Source organism: Moschus berezovskii, chromosome 14 (assembly GCF_049115385.1).
Source record: "Moschus berezovskii isolate FMDL1 chromosome 14, NW_MosBer_1.0, whole genome shotgun sequence".
NCBI lineage: Eukaryota > Metazoa > Chordata > Mammalia > Artiodactyla > Moschidae > Moschus > Moschus berezovskii.
In genome coordinates this window covers 43,981,437-44,007,418 of record NC_142473.1, presented here as the reverse complement: position 1 = coordinate 44,007,418, position 25,982 = coordinate 43,981,437, and the positions used below count along the sequence as shown (strand labels likewise).

The window sequence follows — 25,982 nt, the reverse complement described above, 5'->3', positions numbered from 1 at the left end:
GGCCCAGGTCCTCCCTTTTACCCAGGGCACCCTTCAGCCCTGGCATCCTGTCCCTTGAATTGGAGTCATTGTCTGACTCTAATGCAAACACTGGCTCCATTGTGATTCTGCAAAGAGGCTGCCCCGCTTGCACTGCTTCTACCCGCCTGGGGCTTCTTTGAGCTTATCCCACTGAGCTGTGACTCCGGCTGCCAGCCAGGAGGGCCTCTATCCAGGGTGGTGCTTGAGATTTGTGCTAATTTATTGCACAAGAGCTACCAGGTAAATCCCTTTGCCATTCCATGAGAAATGTCAAGTCAGGGGCAAAGTTTGGGTTCTCCCTGTTTGAATCCAGGTCTTCAGGTCAGAATGGATGGTGGCCAGGACCTTTGAGGATACTTAGATGGACCTTAGACTCACTAGAAATGTCTAGAAAAAAACATAAGTTCTGCATGTCAGGTCTTCTAACCGATTTTCATGAAGTCTAATGGAATGGAATAGTCTGAGATAGATGAGGCTCCTACAGTAGCTTACCCTGATGCTGGGAAAGATTGAAGCCAAAAGGAAAAGGAGGCAGCAGAAGATAAGATAGTTAGATAGCATCACCGACTCAATGGACATGAATTTGAACAAACTCCAGGAGATAGTGAAGGACAGGGAAGCCTGGCATGCTGCAGTCCATGGGGTTGCAAAGAGTCAAACAGGACTTAGTGACTGAACAAACAACAAAAGGTAGCTTAGTGCAATGGTTCTCAAACTCACAGTGCATTAGACTTATCTATGGAGCTTGTAAACATGCAGACTATTTACCACCTTCCCTGGGCTTCTCACTCCTAGGTCTGCAGTTGGGACTAGGAATTTGCATTTTTCATGACCACTCCCAGCTGATTCTAATGCAACAGGGTCACACAACAAATTTCACTTAGGATAACACTGATTTACAGGGGCTGTCAGCAAAGAAAGCCCTTAGATCAATCTGTTGTGGTGAGCACTGGGCCAAGAATGTAATTCTTTATCAAGAACTACAGAAGGAAGTCTACATGCATCCCCTCCCGCTAGCTGAGCACTGCCTTGCACCTGAGCAGCTTTCTTCAGCAAGCAGGCTTCCTATAGTCTCCAATTATATGCATTGTTGTTGGGAGGGGCTGCTGCTGCTGCTAAGTCACTTCAGTTGTGTCCGACTCTGTGTGACCCCATAGATAGCAGCCCATTAGGCTCCCCCGTCCCTGGGATTCTCCAGGCAAGAACAATGGAGTGGGTTGCCATTTCCTTCTCCAATGCATGAAAGTGAAAAGTGAAAGTGAAGTCGCTCAGTCGTGCCTGACTCTCAGCGACCCCATGGACTGCAGCCTACCAGGCTCCTCCATCCATGGGATTTTCCAGGCAAGAGTACTGGAGTTGGGTGCCATTGCCTTCTCCGTGGGAGGGGCTATCTCCAAGTAAAGAGAAGACACCTACCTTCCTTCCATCAGGGTCACACTGATGAGCTCAGCTGGGAAACCCCAGTGACAGAAATAGTGGGTTGTGATATCATTCAGGGCCTGTCTGTCCACATCTCTCTACCCACAGCCCCTGATTCCCAGGTGGTCACGTGTGTGTGTTAGTCAGTCGTGTCTGTTCTTCTGTCTGTGAAATTCTCCAGGCAAGAATACTGGAGTTGGTAGCTGTTATGTTCTCCAGGGAATCTTCCTGACCCAGGGATCGAACTGAGGTCTCCCGCATTGCAGGCAGATTCTGTACCATCTGAGACCACCAGGGAAGCCCCTCCAGGTGGCCATATCAAGTACCATATCCTGCCCACAGCTGACTAGGCCAAGGTTGGGCACCTGAACCCAAGGTAGGTGTTTTTCAGGTGAGTTAGGACATGAACTGGCATGTAAAAAGATGAACCAGGCAATCAGATTACCTCCCCTGCGAATTTGTTGGGAAACATGGAAAACCCAAACCAGTTATCCGTCAGTGACAGTTTATCGAAGTGTCATGTCATAGCAAGAAAGGCTGGGGAAGCTATGATGAACTGTGAGTAGACAAAGGAAGTTGGTCATTGGGGAGAAGAAAGCGGAACAGATATTCAGAGAGAAAAGGAATTTCAAGAAAATTTGAGAAATGAGGAAAACGAGAAAAGCATCAGGGCTTCCCTGGTGGCTCAGAGGTTAAAGCGTCTGCCTCCAATGCAGGAGACCCAGGTTCGATCCCTGGGTTGGGAAGATTACCCTGGAGAAGGAAATGGTAACTCACTCCAGTATTCTTGCCTAGAGAATCCCATAAACGGAGAAGCCTGGTAGGCTATAGTCCACGGGGTCGCAAAGAGTCGGACACGACTGAGCGACTTTACTTACTTACTTACTTAAATGCTCTCCAACTCAAGGAACATGGAGCCTTAACTTGAGCAAGTTTGATAGGGTCTCTATTTCTGGCAACAAAATACCCATAAACAATGAAAAGGGACCAAACTTGGACTGAATGTTTATGTCCCCTAAAATTCATATGTTAAAGCCTGATCTCCAATGTAATGGTATTAGGAGGTAGGGCCTATGGGAGGCGATTAGGTCAGAGGGTTGAGGGGACGGGGTCTCATGAATGGGATTAATGCCCACAGGGAAGAGGCCCCAGAGAGCAGCCTCACCTCCTTCCACAAGGTGCTGCTGCTAAGTCGCTTCAGTCGCTTCCGACTCTGCACAACCCCATAGATGGCAGCTGACCAGGCTCTGCCGTCCCTGGGATTCTCCAGGCAAGAACACTGGAGAGGGTTGCCATTTCCTTCTCCAATGTGTGAAAGTGAAAAGTGAAAGTGAAGTCACTCAGTCGTGTCCGACTAGTAGTGACCCCATGGACTGCAGCCCACCAGGCTCCTCTGTCCATGCGATTTTCTAGGCAAGAGTACTGGAGTGGCTTGCCATTGCCTTCTCCGTTCCACAATGTGAGGACACAGCAAAAAGACAGCCATCTGGGAACCAGAAAGTGAGACCCCACCAGACACTAAATCTGCCAGTGCAGATCTCAGACTTCCCAGCTTCCAACTGGAAAAATAAGCTGCTGTTTATAAGCCATCCAGTCTATGGTACTCTTTTTTATAAGGGCCCAAAATTCTCAGACAAACAATGAATGCTTCTTGTATGCAAGATACTTGCTGAGTGTTCTTTCTCATTTTGCATTCACAATAGCATTAAAATATGCATTGTAGTGCTTACCTGTTCTATTTTATCACCCTTTTATTTTTTAATTTAATTTTTTATGCTTTTTTTGGACTACACTGTGCAGCATGTGCTATCTCAGTTTCCTGACCAGGAATTGAATCCATGCCCCCTGAAGTGGAAACACAGACTCCCAACCACTGAATGGCCAGGGAAGTCCCTATCACCCTTATTTTAAATATAAGGAAAATTAATAAATTGATTTGCTTTGTGCTGTCCAATATGGTAGCCCCCATATGTGGCTCTTAGGCAATAAAACTTTGGCTAGTCCAAACTGAGATGTGCTATAAGTATAAAATTCACATCAAATTTTGAAATTTAGTAAAAAAAATTTTAAAGGATGTAAACTATCTCTATTCATTTTTGACTGAGAACATGTTGAAATGATATTTTTAGGTATATTAGATTAAATAAAATACTATATTAAAATTAATTTTACCCTTTTTTTCTTTTACTTTTTAAATGGAGTTACTAGAAAATTAAAAATTATATACCTGACTTGCATTTGTGAGTCATATTGTATTTCTTTTGGATAGCACTGTTTTAGTCTGTTGGCTTATGAGATAAAAAATAATGATGCATGAAAAGGAGAAAAGTGTAATGGAGTTACACTCACCAGTCCTCACATTGGAAAGTAAATTCAACAAAACTGACCAAGTGCCTTGTAGGAATTTCCAGGTAGCCACCACAGTTCTTCCTCTCCCTAAATAAGTGTGCCTTCCCACATCAAGAAGCAGAGTCTAACTCTCCTCCCTTGAATCTGGGCTGGCCTTACAACCTTCTTTGACCAACAGAACATGGTGTCAGTTTTGAGAGTAGCTGTTAAGAGGACTGGCAGCTTCCACTTCCACTTTTATTCTTGGAAGCCACCATCATTCTGTAAAGAATTGTAATTACTGAATGGATGGAAAGAGGCCAGGTGGAGGAGCACGTAAGAGCCAGACAGGTGAGCAAGGCTTTCTAGGACCTTCCAGCACAGCCAAAATGACCGGCAGAATACAGCCTAACTAGTGTCCTAGCTAATGCCATGTAGCACAAACTACCCCATCAAACGCAGACCAAAGGACCAACCAACCATGAGGAATAGTAAGTTACTGTCATTCCAAGCTGCTAAGTTTTGGGGTGGTTTGTTACATAGCGATAGATAAAGTGTACTTCTGCTAGCAACACCCTGTGATAGACAGACCCTGGTAGTGACAACATATCTAAGGATGTCTCCCACCTTCAATGAGCTTATGGTCTAAGAGAGAAATCATACACACGTATACGAAAATAATTTTTGTATGGGATACAGAAACTGTCACACAAGTGTATGCTCCTCGGTTTTTGTCTCATCACAACAAAGATTTGGAGTGACGGACATTAAAGTCCCGTCAGTGTGTCACAGCTCTCGGGTCTTGGACAGACCGTGTTATAGCTCTCAGGTCTCAAATGGACCATGTTATAGCTCTTAGACAAATCCGTGTTACAGCTCAGTGTTACAGCTCTATTTTATTTAGAAGATAGCAGGAAAATCCACCTTCAAGGCGTGAGGGCATGTGGATCCAAAGACACAGAGAGAAAGAGAGAGCTAGATTTGGTTCCTCTTTTTATGTGCTTTTTTTACCCCTGGGCCTGTCCTATGTAAATTGGGCTTAGTCAGGAGCGTTGTTTGTTTTACCTGAGGTCCTCACTCTGGTCCTCAAACCTTCCTTTGTTCTATTTTCACGGGCTTTTCCCTTCCTTGTCTTTTGGCCACTGCCATTCTGGACTCCTTTTCCCTATTCTACCTACCTAACAGAAACCAAAGTGAAAGTCGTTCAGTTGTGTCCAACTCGTTGCAACCCCATGGACTGTAGCCCACCAGACTCCTCTGTCCATGAGGATTCCCCAGGCCAGAATACTGGAGTGGGTAGCTGTTGCCTTCTCCAAAGCATCTTCCCAACCCAGGGATCGAACCCAGGTCTCCCGCATTGCAGGCAGATTCTTTACAATCTGAACTACCAGGGAAGCCTATAGGAACCAAGGGGATAAGCATTTTAAGTTGAATATAGTTGTTGAAGCACCTCACACAGAACATCATACTGCTTGGAACTAGGGCCTTCTCAGTCCATGCCTGCTAGTTAAACTCTCTCTGCTGGTTTACAGCAGGTCCCAGGGTTTCGGGCTTGGTCTTCCAGCGGCTGCCTCCATGTTTTGAATCTCTTACAGCCCTTTTCATCCCTACTGAAGCGCGATGAGGAGGGGAGGTAGCCACTCCAGTTAGTTTTCCTGGCTTGCCTTAAAAACAAGTCCGCACATCGCCCTTCTGCTGTTCCTAACAGCACAGCCAGAGAGAAAATAAGCTGCAAATAACACAGGGAAAACCATGCAGATAGTGGACTCTTTGTTTTTTCAGTTGCCAAGTCATGTCTGACGCTTTGCAACCCCATGGACTGCAGCACACCAGGCCTCCCTGTCCGTCACAATTTCCCAGAGTTTGCCCAAGTTCATGTCCATTGAATTGGTGATGCCACCCAACCATCTCATCCTCTGTCGCCCTCTTCTCCTTCTGCCCTCAATCTTTCCCAGCATCAGGATCTTTTCCAATGAATTGGCTGTTTGCATCAGGTGGCCCAAGTATTGGAACTTCAGCTTTGTAAGTGAACTCTTACAAAGTTTTCATTCTTCACCAGGCTAGGTTTCTGGTAGCTCCTGAAACGCAGTCAACAAGATCACATAGGGGGCTTACAATCTCCACTTTCATTTCCAACAATGGTGCTCACCTCTCTTCTGCTTCTGCTCACTTCTTTTCTGCTTCACCTCTTTTCTGCTATCAAGGGTCCTCTGGGCCAATTTCCCCATTGAAGTCTGAAGGTGACATCCAGGCACAAATAGGTGTTCTTTGTCTCAAGTTGGCCATTTGCATCTCTGTAGCCTTCGGGCCTGGATGACACCCACTTGATTAAGCATTTGGCCCATGTGGGCTCAGAGTCCCTCGTTTACATTTCCCCACAATAGTGAATGGCTTACAAGCTATTGAAATACAGTTGCTAAACTGCTAGTAATTCAGCCAGAAAACAGCCCTTTAAGGTTTGGATCTGGATCGTTTCCGATAGCTCTACACTCCTAGACATCCATGCTGTGGCCCACCAGCGAGGAATGAGAAAACCAAGAGCATCTCACCCTTGCCCAGGACAAACACTTTGCTGGCCCCTCCCCACCCAGCCCCAGGGCTACCTCAATAAACCCCTGAAGGGAGGATTTAGTAGTTAAAATCAAACTGACAAAGCAGAGTCACTGTTCAAGTTCTATGTTGAGTCAGTGCATGAGACAAAAATCACCTATGATCATAATTATCCTTCAGCATCCTTTAATGCTTGTGAATAGAGCAGACATTGTTTTGTGTTTGCAACCCTTGACAGTAAATCTTATAACCACTGGATGTTCAAGACCTTTGAGATACAAATGAAAGGCGAGAACAAAAGTAAAGTTTGCACGTAGATGTCTATTTTCAAAGCACCTTACCTAGAAGACAACTGCACAATTTTCACTCACCATTATTCTTCTTCACATATTTCTAGTAGGGAATGGGGGATTGGGTAGAGAATAATAATTAAAAAAAAACAATCAATTCTTGTGACTGTCAGATACTGTTCTGTCTTATGTGGATTGGTTCATGAAGTTTTTACTATATGAGGAAGCACTATCCCTATTTTACAGAAGGAAAAATTGAGGCATACAGAGGTTGTAGAAATTATCTGAGATTTCTTACTAGAACATGATACCTTTCTCAGGAGTAGGTGGTATAAGGAAGGAAAAGTAGGATTTCAATAAACCGAACTGAGAATAGACCATAAGGGTATTTGGAGTGGAACGCACTGCATGAGCAAAGGAACAGAGGTTGAAAAATACAGGGCAGGTACAGGGAATGTTCTTTCGTGTCTGGAGCAAAAGATGAGTGAGGTCCGGAATGGGAATCTAAAGCTGGATAACCAGGTGTAATGGCTTATTTTATGTGTCAGCTTGGTAGGGACCTGAGTGCCCAGATATTTGGTCCACTATTATTCTGGGTCTTGCTGTGAGGGTATTTAGATGAGATTAATATTTAAATCAGTGGACCTTGATGAAAACAGATTGCTCCCTAATATGGGTGAGCCATATTCAATCAGTTGAAGGCCTGAGTAGACTAAAAGAACTGGCTTCCCCACCACTTGCCAGAGAATTCTCCAGCCTCCTGCCTTTGGATTTCATCTGTAACCTAAGCTCCTCCTTGGACAGCCTTCAAAGAAATTGCAGCATCAGCTCCCTTGGATCTCCTACCTGCCAACCCACCCTGCCCATATTGAACTAGCCAGCCTCCACAAGCACCGATTCCCTGTAACACAGCAGTTTCCGTAGATACACATCCTATTGGTTCTGTTTTTGAGGAAATTGTGGGAGAGTCGTAGAACTTGAGATCTGGAAGGAACCCTTGACCCCCTTTCTCATTAGAACAACAGAAGAGAAAGAACACTGCATCTTAGGGAGTTTCAATGGCCAGTGCACCCCATGCAGCAGAGATGTGGAGCAGGAAGCTCTTGGCTCAGAATTCCTTGCCTGTCCCTTTTTCCCTGCAGTGTGCCATCTCCTTTGAGTCACACACAGAATGCAGGTGGGGTTTGTGAAGGTTCAGAGCTCTCCTGTGAGCTCCCTGTTACATCCCCTGCTTTCTTTCTCCATACACGATGTAATATTGGTGTTGGCTCCGAATGTGCCATGCCACAGGCCCATCTGTCACCATCCTTGCTGTCCAGCACCTTACAGATGGGCTGTTCTCAAGAGTGGACCAGGAGCCAAGTGGGACCGGAGGCCCCTCTTCCCAGCCTGACCAGCACTGACTGCTTCCTCTCTTGGCACAACTTTGGGATTTCCCATTCCCCTCCCTATTGCATTTCCTGCTTAGAGTAACTTTTTCCCTAGGTCAACTCAGCTGTTCTCTGATTCAGGCAAAACTAGAAAGGCAGGGAAAAATTAAAACTGATCAGAACTATTTTGCTCTATTGTTCACACTACAGAAACACTAAATGATGACCTAATTCTGTACCTTACCCACTCTGTTCCTACCTCACAGTCCTGAGCACTGAGTGCTTTGTTTTCATTGTTCAAAGATTCCCTTAATCAAGTTCAAATTGATACCTCCCTGATGAACTAGACAGGTGCAGGCAGCATTGTGGCCCTTGTACATTGGCCACCTTGGGCACTGAGTATGAATATTTTGAGTATGAGATATCTTGGCATCGTCCACAGCTTGCCTTGCCCACACTTTCAATCTACTTGCTAACCCCACTGAAAATCCTCTCCTCCAGTCAAACTGGCCTTTTGATTGTTCCCTGAACTTGCCTTCTATTTTTCCACCTTGAAACCTTTGCCCCCACCACCTGCCCCCATGGAATGTCCTCCCCACTTCTCTCCACCTAGCCAAATCAGATTCATTTCACTCTTATTCAGCACCAAAGGCAGGTGGGCATTGGGCCAACACTTTCCCATGTGTTATCTCATCCTGCAAGGCCCAGCATAAAATTCTTCTTATCTGTGAAACCCTTTGGGGCTCTCCCAACTGGAAGTGGCCACTTCCTCCTTTCTCTTATACTCATGGTCTGTACTACTCATTTGGCACTTAATACATCCTAGTACTTTATAATTCATCATTCAATCATTCATTTATTTAGACCACTATTTACTGAGTAACTATTATTTTCTGGCCCCTCCTAGCTAAGCTCAGCTGAAGAGGACATCTTGGTTGTCCCTGTGAAATTCAGGTCTAGCAATGAAAACCAAAACATAAGGACAGGATTGTCATATGAGTTCAGGTTCAGACTGCCTGTGTGATCTCTACCCAGGTTGAGCCTTGATGAATCAGTAGAAGTCATCCCAGTGAAGATAGGGAGACAGCATATTTTCAAAAAAGACAAAAGAACAGGGGCCCAGAGTTAAGGAGTGGACAGGTATGTAGGAATCTGCAAGCAGCCACTTGTTGCTGGAACAGAGAATATTGCTAAAGTATAGAATGATAGAATGTGTAAGATATAGTGGGAGGGCCTGGAATACCAGGCTTAGATGTTCTGATTCATCCTGAAGGTCATGGTGTGCCACTGAGGATCTTAGGCAAGGGATAGACTCAAGATTTGTGGTCCAAGATCACTGTGACTACAGTGTGAAGAAGAATGGATCAAACCAGGGAGAAATCTGAAGCCAAGAGGAAGTTGTAGTAAGAACCCGTCAAGAGATAGGAAGACAGTGGCACCTGCACCAGGAATGAGCAGATTAAACTGGAGAAACATACAAAATGTGAAATCATGCCACGCAAGCCTGGAAGGCCTCACAGCTGATAATGTAGAAAATAAGTACAATGCAACGTAGGGAAACTACCATGGAGATTGCCAAAGGGCTATCAGGGGAGATAAAGGCTGACACAGTCTTAAAAATAGGGGACAGGCCATCAATTTGTCAGTCATATCACCTGAACATGCATGTGTCATCTCTCTTCTCCTAGACTGCAGGTTCACCAGCGGAAGGGGCTGTGAAGGTACTAAAGCACATCAACTCTTATGACAAAAAAAGGTCTGTGCTCTCCTGTTAGATGAAGGTAGGTTATGTCCTGAGAACTCTGTCCTGCAGCAGGCAAGCCAAGGGTTTCTGTAGCAGGAGCAGGACAGAGAAGAAACATCGAGGCATGTTCCCCATAGGCCATGAGGGTAATGCCCAGAGCATGGAGGTGGGGCCAGGCAAACCAGAGCCTAGGAGAATTGGGAGCGGGAGAGAGGACCTGTGAGTGGTAGTGATAACGCATTTGATGGAAGCTTTGAAAAATGGGTGGAATGGAACCAGCTGAGGTGCGTGAGACTGAAGGAGTGGGCGGAGGGCAGGGCTCTCCAGGTGGATGCACAGCCTGCTTGGAGAAACCAGGTGATGTCTGAGACCTGATGAGTAACCAGGATGTCTGGAATAGAGGGCTTTGGAAGGGCAGGAGGACCAGAAAGCATATGGCAAAAGCGGCTTTGGGATCCATCCTTCAATCTCCAGGAGGTGCTCGTGGGTGTCTATGAGGCATCCTCTGCACAAGGGGGGCTCCCTCTCTTTCTGGAATGCAGGTGCCTGGGATATTTCACAAAAATATGTCAACCCTGAATGACCTCTCATTCAGGAATTGGGGGCAAGAGGGCCTACCTAACACTTTTCAGCCCCCAAGCCTTCCCATCCCACCTCAGCTCCAGCCACCTGGCTGGCTGGTAGGCTTCAGCGAACTGCTGTTGGCAGTGGAAACTGTATATTGCTTATTCAATTAAATTGAATTCCACATTAGGAAACTTGGGACTTTGTACAATTTATAGGGGAAAAAATTGGGGCCAAACTCAAGCAATTCTTCCATAGGCATTTGACTCATATTTGAGTCACATCCACATGTAGATCCTCCCCACACACCATGAAAAAATTCAGCTACACAGGACTTTCTGAGCTTGTGACCCACCATTGAAAACACATGCACAGCTCCTCTATTCCATAGATGATCATTTTCAAGGGACATTTAGTGCTTTACCATCTACCTTGTTAGGTGCTTTCCTTGAGTTACCTCATTTATCCTCACACTCAACCCATCAGGGAAACACTAAGATTTCTCTTGTAGATAAGGAAACCAAGCTCAGAAGGATGAAGTAACATGCCCAAGGTCGCACAGCTGGTGGGCGGAAAGCCTGCACAGGCATTGAGACCTGTCTGGCCTAAATCCTGTGCTTTCAGCTATTAGGTTCTATACCTTTTTCAAAGACGAGGTGTATTGACTAGACTTTGGGGAGCCATCACGAGTGCTTTGAGGAAAAAAAAAAAAAACTTGTTTACTTTAAAATAATTACAGGTTCACAGAAAGTTGCAAAAAAAAAAAAAAAGTAGCCTTGCCTAACTAGTATCATATCAAACCCAGGGAATTAACATTAGTATAGTCCAGATGCTCAACTGTGTCTGACTCTCTGCAACCCCATGCCAGGCTCCTCTGTCCATGGAATTCTCCAGGCAAGAATACTGAAACGGGTTGCCATTTTCTTCTCCAGGGGAATCTTCTCGACCCAGAGATCGAACCTTCGTCTCCTGAGTCTCCTGCATCGCAGGCAAATTCTTTACAGCTTAGGCACCGGGGAAACCCAGAGTTTATTCAGATTTCACTAATTTCACCCTTCATGTTATTTCTAAATTAAACCAAAATTTCTAGGGAAAACAAGCAAAACCAAAACCAATAACTTTCTAAAAGGCCCTTCAGATCCCCTTCTTCCCTGGACACTTGAGTGCTCAGCCATGTCAGGGGCTTCCTGAGACAGCAGATCAGAGAGGGGACAAATCAACATACACAGAGAGGTCTGTTTCTGCCATCACGGGCCCCAGGGACATGCTATGTTGCCAAGGGAACTCACTGAATCCCCGCTGCTTTAATGAGAAAGGACCTCTGGCCTGGGACCTAGACTAACCTGGTGAGACTGCCGAGTCTGGTTGTTTGAAGGCCTCTAAAACCCTTGGGGCTACCTAAGACCCGGCCCAGCCAATGTGCCTCTTTGCCCCTATTGTCTGTCTCCTGGCAGCTGATGATAAGTGATAAGCATGAAAGATAAAACAGGTTTAGGGCTGTGAACCTGCCTGAATCACTGGCAGACAACCAGGCCATTTTTTATCTGGAAAAACTCCCCCCAGGACAGCCCAAACGAGTGTTTGGAAACCCGACTGAGGGAACAATGGCGGGAAATGGAGGCCCAGCTTGGGCGTTAGGGCCCTACCACCCACACTCCCTTGCACTGTTATTCCTGGCGAAGGCAGACATTTGCTTTCGTTCATAGACTGTGGGAAGAGTTACAAATGAGGCTTGGAAAACTTGGAAATTGAAAGGAAGTTGTACGATGACAAAAGAAGTGATAGGAGATTGTTTTCCAGGCTTTAGAGATTTCATTATAAATGATTCTGAGAACTGCCTCCCTGGATATATATGACTGCCATGCTGTGTGTGTGTGCTGTTACTTCAGTCATGTCTGACTCTTTGCGACCCTATAGACTGTAGCCCTCTAGGCTCCTCTGTCCATGGGATTCTCCAGACAAGGATACTGGAGTGGGTTGCCACGCCCTCCTTCAGCAGATCTTCCTGACTGAGGAAGCGAACTCACCTCTCTTACCTCTCCTGCATTGGCAGGTGGGTTCTTTACCACTAGCGCCACCTGGGAAGCTCCCTGATTGCCATGCTAGTAACTATGATAGCTTCTTGTTCACCAGGCCAAATGTTAAAGCCAGTTGGGGGTTCATTTTCTAACCGAACTGTTTCACTTCTGAGTTGAGACCCTGGAACAAGTGAGAGGTCAGTTATTTTATGCAGGCAAGCATCCATCCACCTTTGGTGTGGCCTAAGGGGTTTTTGGGCTCTGGTCCCTGCCCATCACTGAAGGTAACCTGTGGTTAGCCCCATGACAGTTGTTGCTGTTGTTTAGTTGCTAAGTCATGTCCAACTCTTTGCGATCCCATAGACTGTAGCCCACCAGGCTCCTCTGTCCATGGGATTTCTCTGGGAAGAATACTGTAGTGGGTTGTCATTTCCTTCTCCAGGGGATCTTCCCGACCCAGGGATTGAACCCTTGTCTCCTGCATTGCAGGTGGATTCTTTACCAAGTGGGAAAGCCTGTGCCCTGTGACATCAGGAAATAGTTAGACTGACATAGCTTGTTCTTAGTGGACTTACTTTAGTCTCTAGAGTTGACTGATTATTTTACAAAATGCTCAAAAGCTTGAGCATGGTTGTGCTTCCCCAAAATTCATGTGTTGAAGTCCTAATCCACAGTGTCTTAGAATATGACCTTATTTGGAAATAGGATCATTGCAGAAGTAACTACTTAAGATGAAGTTATACTAGAGTAGACTTTTAATCCAATATGACTGGGGTCCCTATAAAAAGGAGAAATCTGGACACAGGAGAACATCACGTGATGATAAAGGCAGAGCTAGGAGTGATACTTCTCAAGGAACAGTGCAGATTGCTAGCAAACCACCAGCAGCCAGGAGAAAGGCATGGAGCATATTCTCCCTGAGAATGACCACCCCAGCCCACACCTTGGCCTCAGACATCCAGCCCCCAGATCTGGGAGACAATACACTTCTGTTGTGGTACTCTCTGTCCATTGTATTTTGTTATAGCAAGAATTTTATTTCAGAATATTTCTCAGAATTGATTTCAAGGTCACTAGGCCATGCTGTTTGAAGTCCACCTTTCTTCCTTTTTTGGTATTGGAATGGATCTTACCACATTCCAACACTTCCTCCATTCTCAATAAGGCCAAAAACAAAAACAAATGTTTGAAAGTGATGGTGCTTAAATGAGGGTCAGTCTCCTCTTTCTGATTAAAATCCCTCTGTGCCCATTTCAGGGGCTATATCTTACTGGTTCTTAGTCCAAATGACTGTGGAAATTTGTGGTGGCAAAGGGACTACTGCATTCTTAGCTGGCACATTACACTTGCATTGGGCATAAAGGGCTCCTTTTCCTTGGATCTCAGATGCACAGAAAAGGGAGAGTCATACCACACACCCCAAGGAGCAACTGTTGCTGGCAGAAAGATGATCCAGGATAACAAAAGAAGCTGCATAATATGATCCCCAGCCCTGCTGAACCACGGTGGGGAGTGAAGGGTCCTTTTACTGCATCCAAACCAGTGGTGCCCTTCAGACAGAGACAACCAGACATCTGGGCTCCAGCAGGCCCAACAGAAATCCCTGTGACCCACAGATCACCAAGTCCAAGGTGCGTGTGTCTTCCTGGCCGTGGCATCATGGCACTTTGACCCCAGTTCCAAACCCTACTTGCTCCAGAGTGCTGGCTACTGTAGACAGTTAATCTTGAGGACACAGCTTGGAACCCTTAGTACTTCCTCTCCTTCTTGAGATGTTCTTAGGGCCTCCTCTTAGACTGTAGGTCAGACTTGGGCAGTTGGCTGCAAGGGTCAGCCGAAGGGATGGAAGACCATTCCCTTCCTCCCATTTCCCAGCCTTGCTTGGTCTTTGCAAGATCTTCTGCTTTTCCTGCCTAAAGGCAAGTGGTTTTGTTACAGGTGGAAGGAGAGAGAGGCACCAGGGTGTGGGGAATGCAGGTGGGAGCTTTGCCAGGAGGCTGGGCCTGAACATGCCTCCAGGTGGTGCTGGGTTTGGAAGATCAAGACTGGGCCCTTTGAGGAACCAGCCAGAACTCTCTCTTAACTGGACAAACTGTAGTCTCACTGCAGCTGCCCTCATTCAGCTTGTCCCCAGTCCGACCCTCAGCTGATCCATTCTCTAAAAGGTTCCCGAGGTAGAGGAGGAGGAAGGAGATGGGGAGGGCTTGCGAGCTGCTTGAGAAGCCTGGAAGCCAGGTACTCAACCAAGTGGAGAACTGACCTCCATAAATGGGACCCATCCCTTTGGTCCATGGATTCACTCACTTATCCAATAGGTTCAACCTTGGAGGCACTGAGAGTCCTTTCTCTGACTAGTTGCCTGCCTGTTTTGCCTCCCCCATAGTCAACCTCAGTCTCTTTCTAATCTCTCTTCTCCTGCCTGGCCCCAGCGCCATCCCAGGAAGGTGGAGGTCTCATCCACAGATTCCTGAGCATTGCAGGAAGAATCTTTCAGGTTCTTCAGAAAAGCTCATTGACAAAGCAAGACTTTCTGACAACATCGACTGCCCCTCCTAGCTAAGCTCAAATGACTTGTTAAGCCAACAAAGTCTGTTTATTGAAACTATCTTACAAGATAACCCAGAAAGGTGAGAAGGGAAGAAAATTTTGTCCTTCCACAGAAGCAGAGCAGAAAAGAAAGCCCCCCAGCCCAGCTGCACACCCTGAGGCAGAGAGCAGAGTGTAGAGCTGGGCTGAGCACTCGGTGCCCTGATGGCGAAAGCTGGGCCTTCCAGCCAGGGACATAAAGAGTTAAGGAACTGCGTTTGGACAAGCAGGATAGCCTGAAACTCAAGCTCCCAAGGTCTCTTTCAGAGTCCAGGGCCAGGGAAGTGTCTATTGTCAACAAATGCCAGCACTGAACCAATAGCAAGCCCGAGAGTGGTTCTGAGATAGGGGCCTCTGCATGTCACCAGGCAACAGGCACAAAGAAGGCTGGATCAACCGCCCAGCAGACCATTACACCACCCACACCCCCGCCCCATTCCAGCTCCCACTCCAGTACAGCCAGGCCTGAGAGTCCCTCTGCCCCAGATTCCCCCAAGATCACATTACCATCAGTCTTGAGATTTGGAGGGAAAGGAGGTGGTGTTGGAAAGTATTTGGAAACTCTCCAGTACTTTTACCTGGAGAATCCCATGGATGGAGGAGCCTGGTAGGCTGCAGTCCATGGGGTCACGAAGAGTCGGACATGACTGAGCGACTTCACTTTCACTTTTCACTTTCATGCATTGGAGACGGAAATGGCAACCCACTCCAGTGTTCCTGCCTGGAGAATCCCAGGGATGGGGGAGCCTGGTGGGCTGCCGTCTATGGGGTCGCACAGAGTCGGACATGACTGAAGCGACTGAGCAGCAACAGCAGCAGCAGTGCAATTTAGCTCATTGGAAAGCTGAGCTGATGGCAAAGGCAAAGATTTCCAAGGAAATAGATGTTGCTGCAAACTACAGCAAGACTCATGTACCTTTCCTCTGTTTCATGTTCCTACAAGTCAAAAGATAGGCACATCCGTAGGACCCCTCACCTCTGACCTTGTGGCTTTCCCTAGGATATGGAGGTGGGGGGAGCATTTGACAAATTTGCTAAATGAGTGTCAAGAAGAATATAATTTAATTTCATTCCTTCTTGTTAGTCTTTTCAGACATAAAGAATAATTTGTCTATATTCTTTCTATTAAATCATTGCCCATTCTTGAAGTCAACAATTAAACCATCCATTTACTGTCTCTTCTCCAAAGAGAATAAATCTGATTCCTTAACTGTCTTCTTACCAAATCTCTTAGGAGGGCCTAAGCATGCTTATTCCTCATTCCTACAAAGTACACTCCCCCTACGTCAGAGTCGGAGGAGGGCAAGCTGTCACACGTCCAAAGCCGTCTTGTCTTGAACTAATGGAGAGCTGAAGAAACAGTTTTTTTTTCATTCATAAGTGAATGTTCACTTATTCATTCAACATTAGGAGCAGAGCTAAGGGCTGAGCTAAGTGCTGGGGTTTCAAAGATGAACTGGTTTTTTTCCCCAGGTAAGTGGTCTGACCCTTCCCAAAGATTCACCATCTTCTCTACCTTATATGCTGAAGACTCTCAGATTCCCACCCCAGCCCATACCTCCCCCTCCTAAGCACCAACTGACTATATCAAAGAGTTTTCTAGACATTTCCTCATGAGTTTCCCACAGGGCCACTGAATGCAACATCCTCCAGGCTCAAGGCTTCATCTCTCTGTCTCCAAACCTGTTTTATTACCTGCATTATTTGTCTTAGTGAATGATACTACCCCATGTGCTGCTACATGGGTTGAATTTTGTCCCCTCCAAATTTATACAATGATGTTCTTATCCCCTATACTCATAATGGGGCCTTATTTAGAAATAGAGTAGCTATAGATGTTAGACTTCCCTGGTGGCTCAGATGGTAAAGAATCTGCCTGCAATGTGGGAGACCCGGGTTCAGTCCCCGGGTTGAGACAATCCCCTGGAAGAGAGCAAGGCAACCTACTCCAATATTCTTGCCTGGCGAATCCCCATGGACAGAGGAGCCTGGCAGGGTACTTTCCATGGGATCGCAGAATCAGACACGACTGAGCAACTAAGCCCAGATATAATTAGGGCTTCCTAGGTGGTGCCGGTGTTAAAGAACCCACTTGCCAGTACAGGAGACATAAGAGATGTGGGTTCAGTCCATGGACAGAGGAATCTGGTGGGTTACAGCATTGCAAAGAGTTGGACACGACTGAAGCAACTTAGCATGCATGCATGCAGATATAATTAATCAAACTAAAGTTATGACCAACCTAGATAGCATATTAAAAAACAGAGACATTACTTTGCCGACAAAGGTCCGTCTAGTCAAGGCTATGGTTTTTCCAGTGGTCATGTATGGATGTGAGAGTTGGACTGTGAAGAAAGCTGAGCGCCAAAGAATTGATGCTTTTGAACTGTGGTGTTGGAGAAGACTCTTGAGAGTCCCTTGGACTGCAAGGAGATCCAACCAGTCCATTCTAAAGGAGATCAGTCCTGGGTGTACATTGGAAGGACTGATGCTAAAGCTGAAACTCCAATACTTTGGCCACCTCATGCGAAGAGTTGATTCACTGGAAAAGACTCTGATGCTGGGAGGGATTGGGGGCAGGAGGAGAAGCGGACGACAGAGAATGAGATGGCTGGATGGCATCACCGACGCAATGGACATGGGTTTGAGTGAACTCCGGGAGTTGGTGATGGACAGGGAGGCCTGGAGTGCTGTAGTTCATGGGGTCACAAAAAGTCGGACACAACTGAGCGACTGAACTGAACTGAAGGTCATAGAGTAATAGAGTGGGCCTACTCTGATATAACTGATGTCCTTATAAAAAGGGGAACTTTGGACAAAGACACGAGTACTGTAAGAATACCATATGAAAAGACACAGGGAGTAGATGGCCATCTACAAGCCAGGGAACACCTGAGGCTTCCAGAAGCTCTGAGAGAAGCCTGGAACATGTTCATCCCTATAGCCTTCAGAAGGCACAGCACTCCGATATTTGATTGCAGATTTCTGACCTCCAGAAATCTGAAATGATAAATGTCCACTGTTTTAAGCTGCACAGTTTGTAGTACAACATTGTCGAAGAAAAAAGGATAGAAACCTCCGTTGAGTCTTCCCCTCCATCACCATCTCTACCCGTCATCTGGAGCTTTATACAGTAAGTCACAAGCTCTGCTCATTCCACCTGCAAGACACCTCTGCCAGCCACCCCTTATCTTTATTTCTCCTGCTATCATCTTGGGTTAGGTCACCATGATATCACCAGAATCATTCTTAACTAGCCTGCCTGCCTTCATAACAAGTCCTGCCAATCTATTCCTCAAATTTCAGCCAGAATCATCTTTCAAAGGGCAAATCTGAGATGTCATTTTCCTGCTTAAAACCCTTCAATTTTTTTTTTTTTTTTTTTTTTGTGCCCTGTGGCCTGCAAGATCTTAGTTCCCCAATCAGTGATCAAACCTGTGTCCCCTGTATTGGGAGCACAGAGTCTTAACCACTGGACCACCAGGGAAGTCCCCAGATATTCTTCCTTGCTCTGAGAATAAAGTTGAATGTTCCTAAAGGGCTCAAAAGTCACATGGTAACAAGGCCCCAGCTCTCCTCTCTGTCCCATCTCTTGCCCCAGCTAGAGACAAGTCACATGGTAACAAGGCCCCAGCTCTCCTCTCTGTCCCATCTCTTGCCAGTATTATTCTCCAGCTATACCAATCTTCTTTCTCTTTCTTAAACGTGCCAGGTTCTATCTGGCCACCACTACGTACATATAATCTCTTCACAACAGGAGCTAAATTCTTTACACATGAGCTGAGGCTGAACCCCTGGATAAAAAACAACTGGGACCAAACCTGCACCCTTTCCCCATCCTCCAACTTCCCCCTCAACACCCCCTGCAAAAAAAAACCCTGAAAATTCTCAGGAGATCTTAAGTTGAGTGAAGTGTTGTCTGATTTCCTCCAAATGTCCCCTGGGGTGGGGAGAATTTTTCTGATTACCCTTTGTCATTCTGAAATCTCTCCTGCTCTAATTTAATTTCATCCCCTCTCGTTAGTATTTTCAGACATAAAGAATAATTTGTCTTTATTCTTTGCATTAGATCACTGCTCATTCTTGAAGTCAACAATTAAACCATCCATTTACTTTCTCTTCTCCAAAGAGAACAAATTTGATTCCTTAACTATTTTCTTACTGAATCCATTCGCTCTCCCCCAACCTTAATTCCTTCAGGTCATTTAAATCTCTTTCTCTCTCTTTCCATGAACCCTCTAGTTCAAATGGATGGACTAGAACTGAAAGTGAATCATAAAACCAAGAAAGTCTTTCCTAAGATAGATGAGGTGTCCATGGCAGAGCAAGAAAAACAGTCTCTTCTGCATAAGAATGTCCGCATGGTCCAATACAGTACATGACCAACCCAGCAGTGCATATGTCACCATGTTGACTAGAGAGGACATAATCAATCAGAAGGTCCAATGACCTTGCAGCGTTGCAGTTGGTCTCAAAAGCCCCGGAGGAGATAAGCATGACCCCCTGGGAAGACTGTTGATTCAACTGGTGTGAAGTTTGAGGGGAGTGTGCAGGGTGGGTCATCATCTCACTCTCTTTGAGTCGGTAGCCTAAAGCCAGTATCATGGTCAGAACATGGATTAGTGACCCTAAGTGCACACATACACACACACACACACACAGCTCAACCTTGAGGGCCAACAGTGGATGTGAGTAGCCCAGGGCCAGGGACTCAGTGGCAAATTTGTGGGAATATCACACTCAGCATGTCAGTATTGTTTGGGCAGCTACATCTCATGCAAAAGAAACGCCATGCCAGCCCAGCAATTGTACTGCCAGGCTGCTCTCCTGGAAAGGAAAAAGGGGACATCTGGTCAACTCCAGGCATGGGTGGAAGGTCAGAGACCTTCCAAGGAGAGAAACAAGGCCAGGGTCTATGGAAGTCCCAACTGAGGTCAAGGACTCTACCAGGACAGCTCTGCCAGCTCTGCCTGGTCCTAAGCACCAGAGAAGCACTTAGAAAATTTTAACAAAGTCACTTAAAGTGTTTGTGTATGTGTTTGGGAAGGATAGGTTCTTCTGCAGGTGGGGGTCCTGACAGGGGTCCCTTTTACCTGGGTGTAAGAGAAATGCTAGCTTGAATTCAGGTTGGCTTGACATCACATTCCCAGTCCTCACCTGTATACAATGTTGGGAATCATACGAAACTCACTATTTATCTTTATTTTTTTTGGTTGAACTAGGCCTTCATTCGGAGAAGGCGATGGCAAGCCACTCCAGTACTCTTGCCTAGAAAATCCCATGGACGGAGGAGCCTGGTAGGCTGCAGTCCGTGGGGTCACTAAGGGTCGGACACGACTGAGCGACTTCACTTTCACTTTTTACTTTCACACATTGGAGAAGGAAATGGCAACACACTCCAGTGTTCTTGCCTGGAGAATCCCAGGGACGGCGGAGCCTGGTGGGCTTCCTTCCGTCTATGGGGTCACACAGAGTCGGACACGACTGAAGTGACTTAGCAGCAGTAGCAGGCCTTCACTGCTGTGTGTGGGCTTCCTCTAGTTGCGATGCACAGTTGTCTCACTGTGGTGGCTTCTTTTGTTGAGAAGCATGGGCTCTAGGGTACGCAGCCCTCAGAAGTTGTGGCACACAACCTCTATAGGGCAGGCTCAGTAGTTGTGGAGCACAGGCTTAGTTGTCTCACAATATGAGGGATCTTCTTGGACTAAGGACTGAACCAATGTCCACCGCGTTGGCAGGTGGATTATTAATCACTGGACCACCAGGGAAGTCCCCAAACTCCGTTTTCATTGACAAAGTTAAAATTTGAAGTTTTAGATAACGAAGATACAAGTGTGAACAGACCTCCTGCTTTGCCCCCTTTCTCCTTTGTCCTATCAAATATTTTTCCTGTCCAGCAACTGTGATAGATCTTAAAACCTTGCCTTCTCACTAGATCCTGCCTCCTTTTCCTCCAATACTCCTCTTTATTCACCTGCTGTTGGTGAGACCATCTCATAACTTGGGGCCTGGGCACAAGGCACTAACGCTTCCTGGCAGTGTGGGGCTAGAATGGGGAGCTTGTAAGGCTGGATTTGTTGAGCTAAGCCAGAGTCAGGCAGAGACTAATTGGGGCAGGGCAGGGCCTGGAAGAACAAATTGAAGATTAGGGTTATTTATGTGTCCATTTCCAAGCAGTGAATTAACTCTGAGGGCGGGACCATGCCTTTTATATTCTCTTATCCCTTCATTCCTTGAACAATACCTATCACCATTCATGTTCTAATAAATGAAAGGACAAAAAGATGAATGCTTGAAAAGCCCTACCTTTGCCTGTTGAGATTGGCTCAGAATTTGGGACAGGCTTGACCTTGAGTTAAAACCACCTGCAGATCCACCTGCAAGGAGTAGTGAGACCAGTAAGAGGAAGCGGATCTGAGATTAAGTGTCCCCTTCTCCCATACCTCAGAAGAATCTCCTTAATTTAGTGTTTTAAGAGTTCAGCTTGTGACTCAGTGTTGCCCTCATGACACCACCCTTACTCCTCAATAACAGCAGTGTTGCCCAGGGAGAACTCTGCCTCAAAACAGTAACACCACTAACAATGGGACACATTCATTATTCAGATATTTATTTCTAAATACTATTCTCCAACTCAGTGAAGCAGGGATCCTTGAGGAAACAGTTAACTCTAGAGCTGGGATAGAGAAACTACAAGATGAGCGTGGAGTATTTTGTAGTGCCCCAAATCCCTAGTATTCCCACTGAACCTCATTGCTGTCCCTGTGAGCGCTTTTGAATTGTGAACCAATTAAGTGGGTCATTCTTACTTTTTAAATACTTCCCAAGTGAGTTCCCCACCCCCCCAGCAACTATAAAATCATGTCCCATCTGAGCTACTTGGGGGATTTATTCATTGCTGTTTGCAGTCACCCAAGCATCCTTGTTTCAAATAATTAACAGCTCCCTCAGAATGCTTACCTTTGCAAAATACTGCATGCTCATTTGAGCATAAAGAGGCTCCTGATAGGAATATCAAAATCACCTTTGAATACTGGATAATTTATGGGTATGTTCATACCCTTCACTAAGCTCCAGGTGACAGCTTGGCATGCAATTAGCAAAACAAAACAAAACCTGACCTCCGATGTGTGGAAAAAAGCATATTGAATAGGCCTATCTCACAGATGGTGACTCCTGGTACCTTTCAGCTGAGAGTGGTTATGTGGAAGGGAGTGTCGTCAGAGAGGAAGCCCAGGAATTATGAAGGCAGCTGCTGCCAGCTGCGTCAGGAAAACAAGATTTAAAACCCAGAGCTGGGTTTGGGCTAGAGGAAGATCAGACACCAGAGCTGGGGCAGAAACCAACCTTGCATTCTTGGGATAATTGTCATGCTATATAGACCTTTGTAAGTGCTGCTGGATTTGGTTTACTATTATTTCATTGACTATTGATTCTTTTGGTCTTGTTTTTACTTCTTTTGTCTAGCCTGTGTATTCTTGCTTGTATGATGTGTCCTTATCATCAGAATGGTAGGAATCCAAGGACTGAGATCATAGCTGGATTAAGAAGCCATCTAACTTGGCAGTTGTCTGGAGCACCACCTATAGGAGGAACTGGAGTACAAAATACAATTGCAATTAACTCATGCTTCTGTAGGCTACTCCTTCTGTCATTTGTTCTCAAATTTCAATATGTGAAAAATCACCTACAGTGCTTATTAAAACACAGAGTCTTGGGTCCAACGCAGTTTCTGATTTTGGAGGTCTGGGATGAGGCTCAAGATCTGCAATTCTAACAAATACCCTTGTGATGCCGATATTGATGGTTCATGAACCACACTTCTAGCAGAACTCTTTCACATAACTGGCTAATAGTAAATTTTTCAGTCTCCCTCTAAAATACACAGAACCTTGCAAGAAAAATAAAAAAAAATACCTCTCAAGCCTCAAAACAGTCACACCACTAACAATGGGACACATTCATTATTCAGATATTTATTTCTAAATACTATTCTCCAACTCAGCGAAGCAGGGACCCTTGAGGAAACAGTTAACTCTAGAGCCGGGATAGAGAAACTACAAGATGAGCGTGGAGTATTTTGTAGTGACAGAAAGTAAGGAAGTGCAACAAAAAAGGATGGAAACATCAAAACCACACAAGTATACATGAGTTTCAGTTCAGTTCAGTTCAGTCGCTCAGTCGTGTCTGACTCCGCGACCCCATGAATCACAGCACGCCAGGCCTCCCTGTCCATCACCAATTCCCAGAGTTCACTCAAACTCATGTCCACTGAGTCGGTGATGCCATCCAGCCATCTCATTCTCTGTCGTCCCCGTCTCCTCCAGCCCCCAACCTTTCCTAGCATCAGAGTCTTTTCCAGTGAGTCAACTCATTGCATGAGGTGGCCAAAGTATTGGAGTTTCAGCTTTAGCATCAGTCCCTCCAATGAACACCCAGGATTGATCTCCTTTAGAATGGACTGGTTGGATCTCCTTGCAGTCCAAGGGACTCTCAAGAGTCTTCTCCAGCACCACAGTTCAAAAGCATCAATTCTTCGGCGATCAGCTTTCTTCACAGTCCAACTCTCACATCCATACGTGACCACGGGAAAAACCATAGCCTTGACTAGAAGGATCTTTGTTGGCAAAGTAATGTCTCTGCTTTTCAATATACTATCAAGGTTGGTCATAACTTTCCTTCCAAGGAGCAAGCGTCTTTTTAATTTCATGGCTGGAGTGCATGCTAGCAACATGATTTATCACTGGTGATGTTGATATGGATCAACTGTTTATGGTGGTACAGTCAGATTTCTCCACTACAAAGTTTCTATATTCTTTGGGAGCTGATAAGTCTCCCAACATATATTATTTAGATTTTTCTGTAAGGAAATTATCCCTCATCCCCATATACATGAGTTTATAATGATACAATTAAGTGAACGAGTAAATAAATAATAGGGATGAGGGATAATTTCCTTACAGAAAAATCTAAATAATATATGTGGATATTTGCCCCTCCAGGAGATAGAACTTAATTACCCTGTCTCTTCTTGAGTATGGGATACTTTGGGAGACTTATCAACTCCCAAAGAATATAGAAACTTTGTAGTGGAGAAATCTGACTGTACCACCATAAACAGTTGATCCATATCAACATCACCAGTGATAAATCATGTTGCTAGCATGCTCTCCAGTATGGTGCCATAAGAAGAGCATCTCACCTCTGTGATATTTCTCCCCAAATCCCGTAACCCCAGTTTGACCCTGAGAAAAGGCCAGACAGACCCATCCTGAAGGCACAGACTGGGAGAAAATACTCACAAATTGTATAATTGCTGAAGAAAATTTTTCCCCAGAATATGCAAGAACTCTCAAAACTCAGTAAGAAGACAACCTGGATCCTTATAGAAAGCATATTAGTGGCTTCCTGGGAGCAGGAGAATGAAGATAGTGGAGAGGGGCAGGAAGGAGCAGTTACCAAGAGGGACAAGAAAACTTTGGGATGACAGATATTTACTCTCTTGATTGTAGTGAGAACTTCACAGGAGTATATGGTACACTTTCAATATGTACAGCTGAAATCAGTCCTGATGGCCCTTCCCTGCTGCTGCTGCTAAGTCGCTTCAGTCGTGTCCAACTCTGTGTGACCCCTTAGATGGCAGCCCACCAGGCTCCCCCGTCCCTGGGATTCTCAGGCAAGAACACTGGAGTGGGTTGCCATTTCCTTCTCCAACTGACCCTTCCCTAACGGCTCCTAATTGTCCAGAAGACAGAAGGGGTGAGGGATGTTGTCTCACTGGTTACACCCAATTGCCCATCACACCTCCTCTACATACCACATGACTGGGAAAGCAAGGCAACCAGCACTGATTGAGTAGTCATTATGTTCCTGAAACTTCCACCCAATAAATTTTCTTTATCCTCACAGCAACTCTGAGAAGAAGGTAATAATACTGCTACCTTCCATATCAGAAACATGTTGCTGTATAACTTGCCTTATCTTCCAGATAGTCCATAATAAAGAAGGGATTCAAAGCAGTTTGTTTAAAACTCAAGGGTAGGGACTTCCCTGGTAGTCCAATGGTTAAGAATCTGCCTGTCAATGCAGGGGACATGGGTTCTATCCCTGGTCCAGGAAGATTCCACTTGCCAAGGGGCAACTAAGCCCACACACCACAATTATTGGAGCCTGTGTGCCCTAGAATCTGCATTCCAGCGAGAGAAGTCACCACAATGAGAAGCCTGTGCACTGCAACTAGATAGTAGCCCCCACTCACTGCAGCTAGAGAAAGCCCATGTGCAGCAGTGAAGACCCAGTGCAGCCAAAAATAAATAAATCACAAATTAAAAGCCAGGGATAGGCAGTAGATGGGTAAAAACTTGTGTAACTGTGTTTTTGTAAATTTCTTTAATCTCTGGTGAGTAACCTAATGCTATCTAGTAATAAGTGAGAGAAAAATCAATGAAACGCAAAAATTAAAATAAAAATTTTAAATAAAAATGAATATATTGTTTACTTAATATATCAATGCTTTGTTTTGAAAATAAAGAAGACCTCTTTGTAGCATTTGTATTGCATATTTATTGAAAATTGATATTCTCTTCCAATTCTGTTAGATGAATATAGAAAAATATTACAGCAAATTGGACCTGACTGGGACAGATAAGATGGTTGGATGGCATCACCGACTTGAGTTTGAGCAAGCTCTGGGAGTTGGTGATGGACAGGGAAGCCTGGCGTGCTGTAGTCCATGGGGTCGCAGAGAGCTGGACACAACTGAGCAACAGAACTGGGGCAGCTACACGACTCTGTCTGGCCCCAATTCTGATTTGAGTGTTGGTTTAGAAGAAAAGGGGAGAAAATGAGAGGTTTTTGTTGCATCTGATAGCCCTGATCTTGCTGAGGCCTCCACCTGCCTGGATTTCTGAAATCGCCTTTCTGGATCCTCCAGTCTGGTGTCCTGTCTGTTGGCACAATCATACCTCCAGAATCACCGATGCCTATCATTTCCCTAAACCATACCTGGGGATTGCTGCACCCAGAGATACTGTGCTTAACCATTGGGTTGGCTAAATCTCTCTTCTCTATTAACTGGGTCAATTATCAGGCC

At 45.5% G+C, this 25,982-nt stretch overlaps 1 non-coding gene across 1 annotated transcript; it reads left to right on the top strand.

Annotated features, from left to right (window-relative positions):
• Positions 1 to 2,114: 2,114 nt before the first annotated feature.
• Positions 2,115 to 2,186, top strand: TRNAW-CCA (transfer RNA tryptophan (anticodon CCA)). The gene has a single exon. It is a non-coding gene; the product is annotated as a tRNA-Trp (tRNA).
• Positions 2,187 to 25,982: the final 23,796 nt, after the last annotated feature.